This window comes from Malania oleifera, chromosome 7 (assembly GCF_029873635.1).
Source record: "Malania oleifera isolate guangnan ecotype guangnan chromosome 7, ASM2987363v1, whole genome shotgun sequence".
Classification (NCBI taxonomy): domain Eukaryota; kingdom Viridiplantae; phylum Streptophyta; class Magnoliopsida; order Santalales; family Ximeniaceae; genus Malania; species Malania oleifera.
In genome coordinates, this window is record NC_080423.1 from 15,549,351 (window position 1) to 15,563,244 (window position 13,894).

A 13,894-nucleotide genomic window follows, 5' to 3' on the forward strand; every position below is an offset into this window, starting at 1 on the left:
GTTCGTCGACGAGTTTCAGAATATCTCAAACCCACTTGATTAATTCTTGTCGATGAGACATGTGCCCTAGTCGACGGGCCAAAGAATAACGTTTGTCAACGAGACCAGTGGGCTTAAGAGAATTCGTCGACGAAGACTGAGCTCTAACTCACCATAACTGATAATATGAGAAGGGTCTAGGACATATTTCCTCGACATAGATACGTGGAATACATCATGTATTCTGGATAATGAAGTCGGTAAAGCTAACCTATAGGCTACCGTCCCCACTTTCTCTAAAATCTCAAATGGACTGATAAACCTAGGGCTAAGTTTACCTTTTCTACCAAACCTCATAACTCCTTTCAATTGAGCTATCTTCAAAAATACGTGGTCACCCATGTCAAACTCTAAATTCCTGCGACAATGGTAGGCATAACTCTTTTTTTGGCTCTGAGCTGCACTGATTCTTTCCCTGATAAGCTGAACCTTATTGTACACCTGTTGTACCAGCTCTGGACCCACAACTTGCCGCTCACCTATCTCATCCCAATACAAAGGATATTGACATCTCCTACTGTATAGTGCCTCAAACGGTGCCATGCCAATACTGGACTAGTAACTGTTATTATATGCAAACTCCACCAAGTGGCATGAATTGTGCCTAGCTACCTCCACAATCTAACACACACGCTCGGAGCATATCTTCTAGTATCTGTATTGTCCTCTTAGTCTGTCTGTCTGACTGAGGATGGAATGCCATGCTAAACGATAATTGAGACCCCAGAGCCTCCTACAAGCTCCTCCAAAATCGTGACGTGAAACACGAGTCTTGATCTGACACTATGGATACAGGCACCCAATAAGAATGAAATATCTCCTGAACGTAAATCTCTGCCAATTGATTGAGGGAATAGCTGATCTTGATAGGGAGGAAATAGGTGGACTTAGTTAACCGATCTATTATCACCCAAATCGTATTTTGACCATGCGATGTCGACGGCAGCCCTGAAACAAAGTCCATGGATATATGATCCCACTTCTACTTTGGGATAAATAGAGGCTGCAATTGACCTGCTGGTCTCTGGTACTCAACTTTTACCTGCTCGCACATCAAACACTGGGCTACATACTTGGCAATTTCTCTATACATACCACTCCACCGATAAAACTCTCGCAGATCCCTGTACATTTTCGTACTTCCGGGATGAACTGTATACAAAGATTTATGAGCTTCCTCTAAAATAGTCCTCCTAATGTCAGCATCAGCAGGAACACATAGTCTGGACCGGAACCGCAAAGCTCCATCATCTGAAATGCAGAATTCCCCTCCCTGACCACTCTGCACTCTATCCATTACCTCTATCAATTCTTGATCTTCTTTCTATGTGGCTTTAATTCTTTCCTGCAGAGTAGGCTGTACCACTAGGCTGGCGATACTTACTAGAGTATCACTCTCCATCAATTCAATACCGAGTCTCTCTAGATCTATCATGATTGGATGCTGGATCTCTATAGCTACTAACGCTGAAACCCCAGACTTCCTGCTCAGTGCATCAGCTACCACATTTTCTTTCCCTGGGTGGTAACTGATAGTACAATCAAAATCTTTAATTAACTCTAACCACCTTCTCTACCTTATATTTAATTCCTTCTGGGTGAAGAAATACTTTAAGGTCTTATGGTCAGAGAAAATCTCGCACTGCTCGCCATACAGATAATGCCTCCAAATTTTCAATGCATGTACTACTGCAGCCAACTCAAGATCATGGGTAGGGTAGTTCTTTTCGTATTCTTTCAACTTTCTAGACGCATATGCCACCACCCTGCCATGCTGCATCAACACACAGCCAAGTCCCTTTAAGGACACATCACAGTAAAAAGTATACCCCTCATCCCCAAACGGGATGATCAGTACTGGTGCTACTAGCCTCTGCTTCAACTCCTGAAAGCTCTGCTCACAGCTGTCGTCCCATTCAAATCTGGCATTCTTCTTTATCAGTCGCGTCAAAGGTCCTGACAAAGCTAAGAACCCCTCGACAAAATGACGATAATAACTAGCTAACCCCAAGAAACTCGTAATCTCCTAGACGTTCCTCAGTCTAGCCCAATTTTCTACCACCTCAATCTTACTGGGATCTATAGAAATTCCGTCTCCTGAAATAGCATGCCCCAAAAACACAACTTTCTTAAGTTAGAAGTCACATTTTCTAAACTTGGCATACAGCTTCTTCTCCCTAAGCATCTGCAAAACCTGCTTCAAATGTATCTTGTGCTCCTCATAGCTCCTCGAATAGACCAGTACATCATCAATGAAAACAACCACGAACTGATCTAAATATGGATGAAAATTCCTATTCATCACATCCATAAATATCGCAGAAGCATTCGTCAGACCAAATGGCATAACAAGAAACTCATAATGCCCATACCTAGTCCTGAAAGCCATCTTCGATACATCCTCTACTCTCACCTTCACCTGATGGTAACCTAATTTGAGGTCATTTTTAGAATATACCCGTGTACCCTAGAGCTAATCAAACAAGTCATCGATACGGGGCAGAGGATACTTGTTCTTGATTGTCACTTTATTAATCTCTCTATAATCTATACACATCCTCATAGACCTTCTTCACAAATAGCACTGGAGCTCCCCACGGAGATACACTAGGTCGTATGAAGCCCTTATCAAGCAAATCCTGCAACTGATCTTTCAATTCTACCAACTCTGCTGGCGCCATTCGGTACAGTGCTTTAGAGATCGGTGCTGTACCTGGAAGTAGATCAATAGGGAAATCTACCTCATGATCAGGCGAAAAATCTGGTAATTCATCTGGGAACACATCTATAAATTCTTTCACCACAGGCGTATTAATAAGCTTTAATTCATTTTCTGACATTTCCTTCACAAAAGCCATGAATCCCAGACAACCATTCTGGAGTAGTCTCCTCGCCTGAATAGCTGAGACCATCTGAAGTAAAGATTGCACTTGTGACCCTGTAAATCTAAATTCTAGTTTCCCTGGAGGTCTGAAAATCACTTCTCTTGCACGACAGTCTATAATAGCAGAATTAGCTACCAACCAATCCATGCCAAAAATAATATTAAACCCGTGCATATCTAGAACCACCAAATCAGCACATGAAATTCTCCCCTGAACATCAACTGGACAACCACGAAGCATCCTACTACATCTCACTGCTGATCCGATCGGTGTAGCCACTAATAACTCGACATCTAGTGATTGTGTTTTTGCCCCACATAATTTAACATACCCCAAGGATACAAACGAATGTGTGGCACCAGAATCAAAAGTGCAATAACTTTAAATGAAAACATATTAACAGTACTTGTCACCACATCGTCGGTCGCCTCAGCGTTGCCCGGCGTTAAAGTGAAAACTCTAGCTAGGGCCATATTCCTCTGCTAGCCTCCTCGTGGTGCCTGGTAACCTCCTCGAGCAGGTCTAGGAGCAGGAGCAGCACCAAACTGTGTCAGACACTCCCTCATCATATGTCCCGGCTCCCCACATTGATAGCAAACACCTCGCCCGGCATGACACTCCCCCAGGTGCCTCTTCCCGCAAGATGGGCAAGCTGGAGATGGCTGCACACCCTGGAAATCATGATTCCCGGTCTCCTGTCTCTGGTCTCTATAGTGACCACCTCTCTTCCATGAACCACGTCCAATCCCCTACTGGGAACTAGAAGGTGTGGATCTTTTCTTCTGCCTCTGCTTCTCAGCCTCCAACCAATCACCAATTTCCACTACAGTGGCTCTATCCACTAGCTCAGTAAAATCCTGGAACTTCAGAATCGATACCTGCTTATAAATTTCTCTCATCGGGCCTCTTTCAAACTGCCGTACCTTCTTCGCCTCATCTGGAATGATGTACGGGGCGAAGCGAGATAGCTTGATGAACCTCGCCGTATACTGTTGTACTGACAACTGTCCCTGTTTCAGATTTAGGAACTCCTCAATCTTAGTCTCCCTAGACAAGGCTAGAAAATACTTGTCGAAGAATATTTCTTTAAATCGCTCCCACATCATCTCCATAGGTATAGTCCTCTGCTACTCTATAAGTCTCACTACTGACTACCATCTCTCGGCCTCTCCAGTTAGTTTGTAGGTGGCAAACAGCACCTTCTGCTTCTCTGAACACTGCAGCACTACGAATATTTTCTCGATCTCCTATACCCAATTTTTAGCGACTACAAGATCTGTTCCCCCTGAGAAAGCTGAAGGATTCATCTTAATGAACTTCTCTATCGAGTTACCGTGGCCTACCGATGGACCACCCGGTTCCTTCGAACTCCTGGAAATTTCTGCTATAACCTGTTGTGCCACGTTGCATAAAACGGCATCTGAATCACTACCAGTAGCGCCTGAGGGTCCAGCACCCTCACTCCCACTAGCGTGGGCACTATTGCCACCGATGTCCATCCTAAAAAACATGTAACTTAACTTAAAACTTCCTCCTCTATACATATCACTCGACTCATATGGTATATTCTCCTAATTAACTCGTCACTCCTAATCTTAATTCAAGGTCCAATCCTACAACCTAGATACCCAACCCGATGATAGTTTACAATGACTTTCCTGAAATCGTCACCCCAGGAAAATCACACAAACCACCATGGAAGTCCTGCATCTAGCCTACAAAACCAGACCTCAAATTCTCTTATCCTATACTCTGGTATTATTACTGCTGCACTCTAGAGTCTACAGAACCTAGTATCTTAGGCTCTAATACCAAACTGTAACGACCTCAATTTCTTAATATAAAATATAACATAGTAAATGGAAAAGTCAACTCGAACCCATGGGTAACTGGGACACTTGTCAATCACAACGGAATTCTAAGCAACAGCAAGCATAAAATCTAAATCATCCATCCATAAAGCATAATACCAGAGTTTACTATATCATCAAAATACTGTTTCTATATACAATCTCCAAAAAGTCAAAATAACACTAGGATCATTCAACAAAAACCTCCTGATCCTAGTTCAACGCTTACCCTTCTAGTAGGGAAGCTCCAATCACTCAACGGCAACCTTGACCTGCCGATCTCTCTGGATTTCCTGAAAATCATTTAATGTTTGGGGGTGAGACACTTCTCAGTAAGGAAAAATAAGCTAAATACAACTGTGTGGTAACATGAATATTTAAGGCACTTATACATATATAGTACATTTCATAACTCTATAAATATTCATCATATCATACTAGATAATCATGTACTTTCATATTTGTTAATAAATCATAACATAAATAAAACATCTGTTATAACTGTAATACTGAAAATATGCCCAAGATGAATAGCTAGCTGGTGTCATGTATTACCCCCCATGACAGGTTGTGCAGCCCGAAGGCGGGACCCAACAATGGCTAGTCGACCACTACCGAGTCAAATATGTCTGTAAGTACGATGGGCCCGCTACACCCTGGTCCGGACTACCAGGTGGACGTCCACACTCTATTGAAAGCCACATCGACTATCCATCTCCCACCCCCTCGTGGGGTGGTTAGCACTAATCTGATCATAAACATCTGATCTATAAGCTACGGTACCGAGCTCCTGAACTGAATTAAACTAACATCCGAATTCTAATATCATATAATACATGATCATATATAACATCATTACGACCTCGTGCCGAACATATCGTAATTACGGTCTCATGCCGAACATAACATAATTACGGCCTCGTGCCGAACATATCATAATTACGGCCTCGTGCCAAACATAACATATCTTTTCATAATACCTAAAAACACACTTTGCTCATAAAATCTTTCATATCATAATACGTTTCACGTAAAATAATATTCATGCCACACATGCGCTGTATAAAATCATACTTCTTATTTTAAAAATCGTAATTCTCTGGCATCTCATACATACATATACATTTCAACATAATAGCAATATTTCCCAAATGTACATTTCATCCATAATATACAAATATAACATATGCTTTTCTGAAAATAAATTTACTCATAATTAATAATAATTTGCATGGAAGTAACTATTTTAATTTATTCCCTTACTTGACTACTGAGAAAGCCTCTAAAATATCCTGGTCTACCCCCTGTAAGATTTCCTGATCAATACCCTGAAACTGAAAACTTTCAATATTAAACTTTAGTATTTTTACGTGTACATCATTTCTTATAACTGTCATAAGACCAAATTTGGCTTAAAAAGTCTTACCTCAACTCAGGGATGATTTCTAACTTGCTTTCACCAATGATCCGCTATGACAGATTTGGAGAGAACTTCCTCAGGAGCATCGTGGTGGCTTCAAATCGTCGATCCAGCGTAAATTTGGCCCGAAATCGAAAAGAGAGAGAGAGAGAGAGAGAGAGAGAGAGAGAGAGAGTGGAAAATTTAATTGTGAAGTTAAATCCAGGTTTTTGATATTTATAGAATAGGATTCGTCGATGAGCCACGTCATTCGTTGACAAATCCTTCATTAATTTCGTCGACGAAATTCAGTCGGCTCAAAACCTCTCTCGGTATTTCCTCATCGACGAAATTTAGTCTTCGTCAACAAATTCTCTTAAGCCCTCATCGATGAATCCCTTGCATTTGTCGTCGAAGCCCTAATGATCTCCCCCTCGGTTATCCCTTCCAAAGTGCAATGTCGTCGACGAAAGTTGACTTTCTCCTTCTATTACTGTTTTCATTTCCCTTCCTCTTTATTATTTAAATTCCATTTTTATTCGGGTTGTCACAATAACCGGTCCTTGGGTACCAAGTGGTAGACATTCCATATAGATTCTCCACAGAACACTCTTGAGACAGCAAAAGAAGTCTCCCTGCAGTTCTGTCCACAAAGCCACCCTAAGATAACACCAATCTCCTTGTAGCTTTGTCCATGTGAATTAGCAAAACAAGACCTTCTTGGTCGTACAGAACACATTCATATCAAAAACTTTCAATAGAGTTCCCAACTAATAAGCCTTAGTCAAAGCTTTCCTAGTCAATAATATGTCATTCATACACAACAGATACATCACTCTCTTGCATCCTATCACCCTCTTCCCAACTAGAAGCCTCACCAACTCACACACCCGGTACATATGCAATACATCCATTTCCTCCACCATAGCACTCATCCACTTATTTTTCCCTTTGCCATGCATTGCAACTTGAAAATAGTAGAAACCTTGCTTCTGGTATTAATGAATGCATACAAATCCATAATGTCAAATTTATACCTGAGTGGTGGTTTGATAGTGCACACGGGTCCACTGTGATCCTGCTGGTCTCTCGAGCTTAAACTCCCTACAATATGAACAATGTCATCTCTGCCCTGAGTCTATGGCTCCACCTACATCACATGCCCATTCATACCATAATACTTTTGACCTGAGATAGAACCCCCCGCATTTCTGCCCTAAGTATCTAACTCCACCTAAATTACATGTTTGCTGCTATCACAATTTTCTAGCATTTGTTTCTCTTCCTTTACCTGAGTACGGTACTCCATGACTTTTTCGCCAAAATTCATGTCCTCGATCACCCCTTTATTTACCACAGGATTACCCAGCTTGCACCCACCTTTCTTACACCCTAGAAACATGTACTGTTCAGACATAATACAAAACCTAAATCTTCCATCACTTGAATAGTGCACCAGTGGACATCCACTCACACCTGAGTAGTCCACTACAAAACATGCCCACAGTTCACCTGCAACTCTCCCATTTAGTGATACTTTTGGCGATCGATCACATGAAAAAGTGTCATACTCACTGACTTTAGCAAGAAGTACCCTGCAAGCCCTACAAGTTGCTCACAAAACTCCTTGAACGAAACCAGCATACTCAGCCCCAATGTCTGACCACTTCTCTCTTGGTCTGGTTCTCCACCTTAAACATAAGTTAAACCTAGGAAACACATCAGGCTTATGCCACATGATATAAACCAAGACCTTTCGTGCGAAACCCACACAAAAAAAAAAAAAAAGCATATGTCTGCCCCGTGATGCTATCCTTACCAGTCCTCAAACATCTGAATACATATAGTCATCCATATGCTCTAACTACATATGCCACAAAACATCTGACTTAGATTCTACAGCTCCAACTCCACTTACAACTATAACTCCCTACAGTGCATAGATATTTTCTACTATCTTTTCTCCTTTTATCACTATCGAGTCACCTTCACACACTTTCATTTTCCCACTTTCAGACTTGTAATTATACCCATTACAATATAAAGTCCCTAATGAAATTACATTCCTCCTTAGACTCGGTACATGATGTAATATGGTTCTTATAACACCATCATACATTTTGATTTTGACATCTCTAATACTAAGTATTTTGCATGAAATAACATTTCCCATCAAAATAAAACCAGCATTAACTAACATGTAGGTGTCAAATCATTTTCTATTTATTGTCACGTGATAAGAGCATCAGGTATCTAGAATCCAAGAATCATCCGTGAGGGACTCCAAACCCGATGAAACACATAGCATATCCCCATCACTGCATTTTGAATCTTCCTTCACTACATTTGCAACTTTTGATGAACCCATAGACATATAACGACTTTTCAGTTTTCACCAAACTGATACTAGAGAATTCTCATCCATGACATGATACAACACGTCATCAGCCAAACATAGTCGGATGGTTGATATTGTCATTGCCTCCAATTCATTCCAAGTCGCTTCATCCATGCTATCCGGTTGAATTATGTATAAAACCTTCACCATGCCTTGTTGCACTAAAAGATCCTTCACCTTTCTCTGCCACAAACCGAAATTCTCGGTTCCATCAAATTTGACAACATCAAATTTCGTAGATGAAGATACAAATGCCATTACAACACTGCTCTGATACTAATTTTTGTGTAAACCCCCCCCCCCCAAATATGCACATCGGAGTGTTTGATCCTATACATACAAATATATATATATATATATATATATATATATATATATATATTTGTATGTATAGGATCAAACACCAATTGCAGCAATCTAAATGGTGAATACAGAACAATCCCACAACCACAGCAAGTAAATAAAGCAATAACAGTAACAATGACACCAAGAATTATGTGGTTCAGCAATGCCTACGTCCACGGGAGCAAACAGTAATGATTCACTATCTTATTGTCTAAATTACAAGAACCCTCTCAATAATCCTCTCAACTACACTTGGCACCCTTGGCGCCCCTTGGCACACTATATACAACGTATTCTATGTATATATAAGTCTCCTCAAAAATTTCCCCCAAAACCCAACCAAAATAACATCCAAATATTCAAAATTCAAAATCTGCACAGGCTGTACCAAGCCAAACCATCGACAGCTTCAGATAGAATAGAAATTCTGCCCCTAGTGCGCTGCTGCACTCTGATTTCCTTCATGCTTTCCCTTAGAATGTGAGACACAATTCACAACAGGTTGTTTGATCACCCCAATCTGAAAACACACCTTTTCCTTGTCTTTTCAAAGCTAGTTTGTGTGTGTGTGTGTGTTAGATGCAGACACTTAGGGAAACATTTGGCTTGCGTTATTCTAACTTCTTTCTAAAATTATTTTGTGAGAATTATATGCTCAAGAATAGGGGTTTATGGAAATATGATGTTAATAAAATTTGTAGAATACTCTTTACATGTGCGTATGTGTGAGTCATAAAGGAGAAAATAAACAACAACACCAACACTACTACTACTACTACAACTACAAGATCAAATTGATCATAGTTAACATTTCTTTATGTTTTATAAAATAATTATCTCACACATATTTATTTGTGTAATTACTTCTTTAAAAAAAAAAAGTCTAAACTACCAACTTGACCCAACCTACTCAATAACCAAGCAATTTAATTTAGGATTGATTTTTCACAAAATTGAAGAAGTTAAGTCCACTGTATTTCGAACCCAGGTCAACCCAACTTGACACATGAATTACTCAAAAATTAAGTCATAAATTAAAAATCTCCCTTTATAAGTTTTTGAAGATAGAGTTACCACTCTAAAATATAAGCACTAATTTTCCAACATCCTTTATGTGTATTGACTATCAATAAAGAATGTTTGGCTTAATGATATTCTGAATTTAAAAATCTCAATGAGTAATTCTAACCTTCACAGTTACTTCTTCTTATGTTTTTGAAAATATGCTTACATTTTCTAAAAATTTAGTATTGTGTGATTACCTTTGTATATGTATTGACCATCAATACACATGCTTTGAGTAATAACAAGTTTACTCATGAAGATAATTGTATTATATGAAAATAAACAAATAGCAGCGAAGAAATCTTTCTCGTATAATCATCTAGTATTGTGAATTATATACTTCAAGAATATTATGTTATATAAACTAAAAATATAAATAAAATAGTGTTACTAACTAATATGTGCAATATGTGTGTGCTTACATGTACATATAAACAAAATTCATTACAAAAAAATTTTTATTTAAATTTTAACTAACATAAGTATAATCTTAAAATTAAAGGTTATCATATCTGAAATTTAAATGACAATCAAATCTACTTAAAAATACTTAATATGACATTAAGTTTTTTAAAATGACTTCAAGAGTGATGAGTGTCTTTTCAAAGCCTAAAAAAATATTGAATTTGAGTAGAGATTTTTACGAATAATCCAAAGATGTACACAAAAGTATGCATTTATCAAGACTGCTACTAGCTAGTAAGAGAGAAATGAGGAAAAAAAATAGTAATTTGAGCAAAATTATTTTGCGCAAATTTTGAGTTTCAAATATAAGTTTGTGTAAATTTAAATAAAATTTACTATAAGTTTATATTTTATTTTATTAAAATTTACACGAATACAAATCTAAAATTTAAAATTTAAATTTTTAAACATGAAGTATTTTTTTTGTATTTTTCTACCGTGATATCCCTTGAAAGTGCAAATGTCTTGTCTCATAGAATATATCTCATTCCACAATGTCAAGTCATAGAATATAGAATATATGTTTAATATTAATTTAATGCTGATGATTTAACTATTGGGAATTTTGCATCCTATGTATAGTTCACTTTTGGCTTTTTCCTAATGGCTATTATTGAAAAGAAGCAACAAGAATCATTCTTGATCAACTTTTAGGATTATAAATACATTATATGAGTTGAAGTATGTTATTGTTGGATACCTTAGAAGCCATAATTATTATATAAATCCACCAGCTTCCTTCCAATGTAAAAATACCTATTTGGCTAACTTTAATTTATATCTTTCCATCCCATCACATGCTTTTCTTTGACTAGTCTTCCTTGTTTGCCCCTTCATTTATTATTATATTTTTCAGAGGTGGCAATGGATTGAAATCTGACGAGTGATTCATAATCTTCCCGTTTAAATCGAGGTCGAGTTTAGTGGAAGGTGATCTGTATATAAACGAGTCAACCCGAACCCGATCCCGTTTAATAAACAAGTTAGACGGGTTTGGATTGGGTATCCACCGAATGATCTATCTAATTTCATATATATATATATATATATATATATATATAAATTAAAGAGATGTACTATTTTTTACATTTTATGTTTTTTTTGTTAAGGTATTAATAAATAAAACAAAAGAGTTGTTTTTTTAAAAAAAAATGTCACTTTACATGAAATTGTTTAAAATTAAAAATAAATAAATTATATTTTTAAACGGTTCTTAACGGGTACCCGTTTATTAAACAAGCGGTTTTGGATTTATATGTTAGTTAGCCATTAGTAAACGGGTCAACCCAAATTTGAACCTATATAACCCCTATCCATTTACAACCTGCTAACCCATTTTGTCACCCTTAATATTTTTTGAGACTTAGCAAGCAAAGCATACCCTTTTGGGCAACAGAAAAATAATAATAATAATAATAATTTCAATATATTTGTAACAAAATGGAGAAAATTAGAATCATAGAAATATTTAAACCATGGAAATTTTAACTAGAATTTTATCATATAATAATTTTTTTTTTTTTGACTTTGTGCTAATAATGTTAGAATTCTTAAGGAAAAGATATATTTCAATGTTGGCTTAGCATTTAAATCACATAAGTAAAATGGTAAGGGTCCATTTGAATTAAGAATTTTAATTGAGGAAAGGAAATGAAAAGAAAATTAGGAAACTTGTTTTTCATTATACTTTTCTTCTATATTTAATTCTATTAAAAATGAAAATTTATTTTTATATAATTAAAAATTAAGAAAAACTAAATATTAATCATGTGTAAAATTAAATTTTTGTTCAAAATTTTGGTATATTTTTCATTTTCTTTCTTACTTTTCTTGATAACCAAACATGAAAACGAAAATTTCTTGATATTTTCCTTTCCATTTTCTAATATTCTTCGAATTTCAAACGAACCTAAAAGATATATTTTAATGTGAATCTCAATAAAATCAATTGAAAGTTCTTGTTGAAGTTTCAAGCGGGGCCTAAAAGACATGAGGGGATTCACTCAAATTGTGGTTTCAATTTTTTAATTCTTAAAATATCTTTAGACAAATATTGATAAAATAGTAAAATACTTATAAAAAATAAATATTTGATTAATAACTAATTAGATAAAAAAATACATAAATATATTATATTGATTGTCATAGGGTCAAAGTTCTCACAACATACATTGATACTATGATGGCACCAAGTTAGGTCAATGATGTTAATAATCAAATTCATTGGTCAATCTTGCAAGTGTGTAACATAAGAATGACATACACAAGGCAACAACGTTTACATAAATTACATGTCCCAACCTTATTCTTATTCAAAGACAAGCATTGCATGCACATTCATAACATGTGTAGGAGCACCATGCACAAATTCTTTTAGTGTTCCTAAGAATAAAGGTGTACTCCCAAGGGGGGTTGAATTGGGTTTTAAAATTTTCTTATGAAACTTTAGTTTAGTATAACCCTTTTCAATTTAATTTGATACAATCACACAATCACAAAAATTCTAATCAGTGACCGTACTATACCAATCAACAGTCCTATGTATATAAGATAACAATCCAAATCCAAATTTCAATACTTCAATAGATAAACAAACTTCAGAATGAGATTTCTTTTTCAACAATGAACAATGATAATATCAATTTATAATTTCACAAGATTTGCCTCAACTGTGATATTCAGAAACTTAGTATTTAGATCAATTTTGAATTTTCAATCCAACAGGTACAATCAATATAGTTCCTTGATCAAAATCAGTATTCCAAAAAATCCCCAATATTCAGCAAGTTCTCAACCATTAAATAAGCATACACACAATTTATATACTTGCAAGAATGTAAAGAGATTAAGGGAAGAAGAGAGGAACACTAGATTTTTTACAAGGTTCGGCCAGCGACCTACGTCCTTGCCTCAAGCAACACGCTGTGAGGATTTCCTTTCCCAACTTCGTTACCAGATGAAGTAAAGTCTCTCTCCTTTCAAGGTAGAGATCCCTCTCAAACGAGAACACTCCTCCAATTAGGCAACAATCTAACAATCCTGAATTGTCAAACAAAAACAGAAACAAGGAACAACTTTGTTTGTACAAGCAGTACTCTCAGTTAGAGCAGATTTGTACAATTCAAATTCAGTATACTTTAATCAAAATATAATATAAAAATGAAGCTCAGAGTAAGGCTTTCAGCAATAAGATTTCAAAATATAATTCGTATGTGCTTGTATGTTCTCTCTAATTTGCGAAAATATCATATATATATATATATATATATATATATATATATATATAGTAGAAAAGTTTCTTATTGTTTTTCCCAAGTTTCCTCTTAGTTTGGGAGCCAAGAAATCAATTTTAGAAACTTTACAAATGTTAATTTAAAGTTATAACATAACCTTCAGTCAACTATGGGGCCTGATCTTTTTAAGTTTAGCGTATTTTGAAAATCCAGTG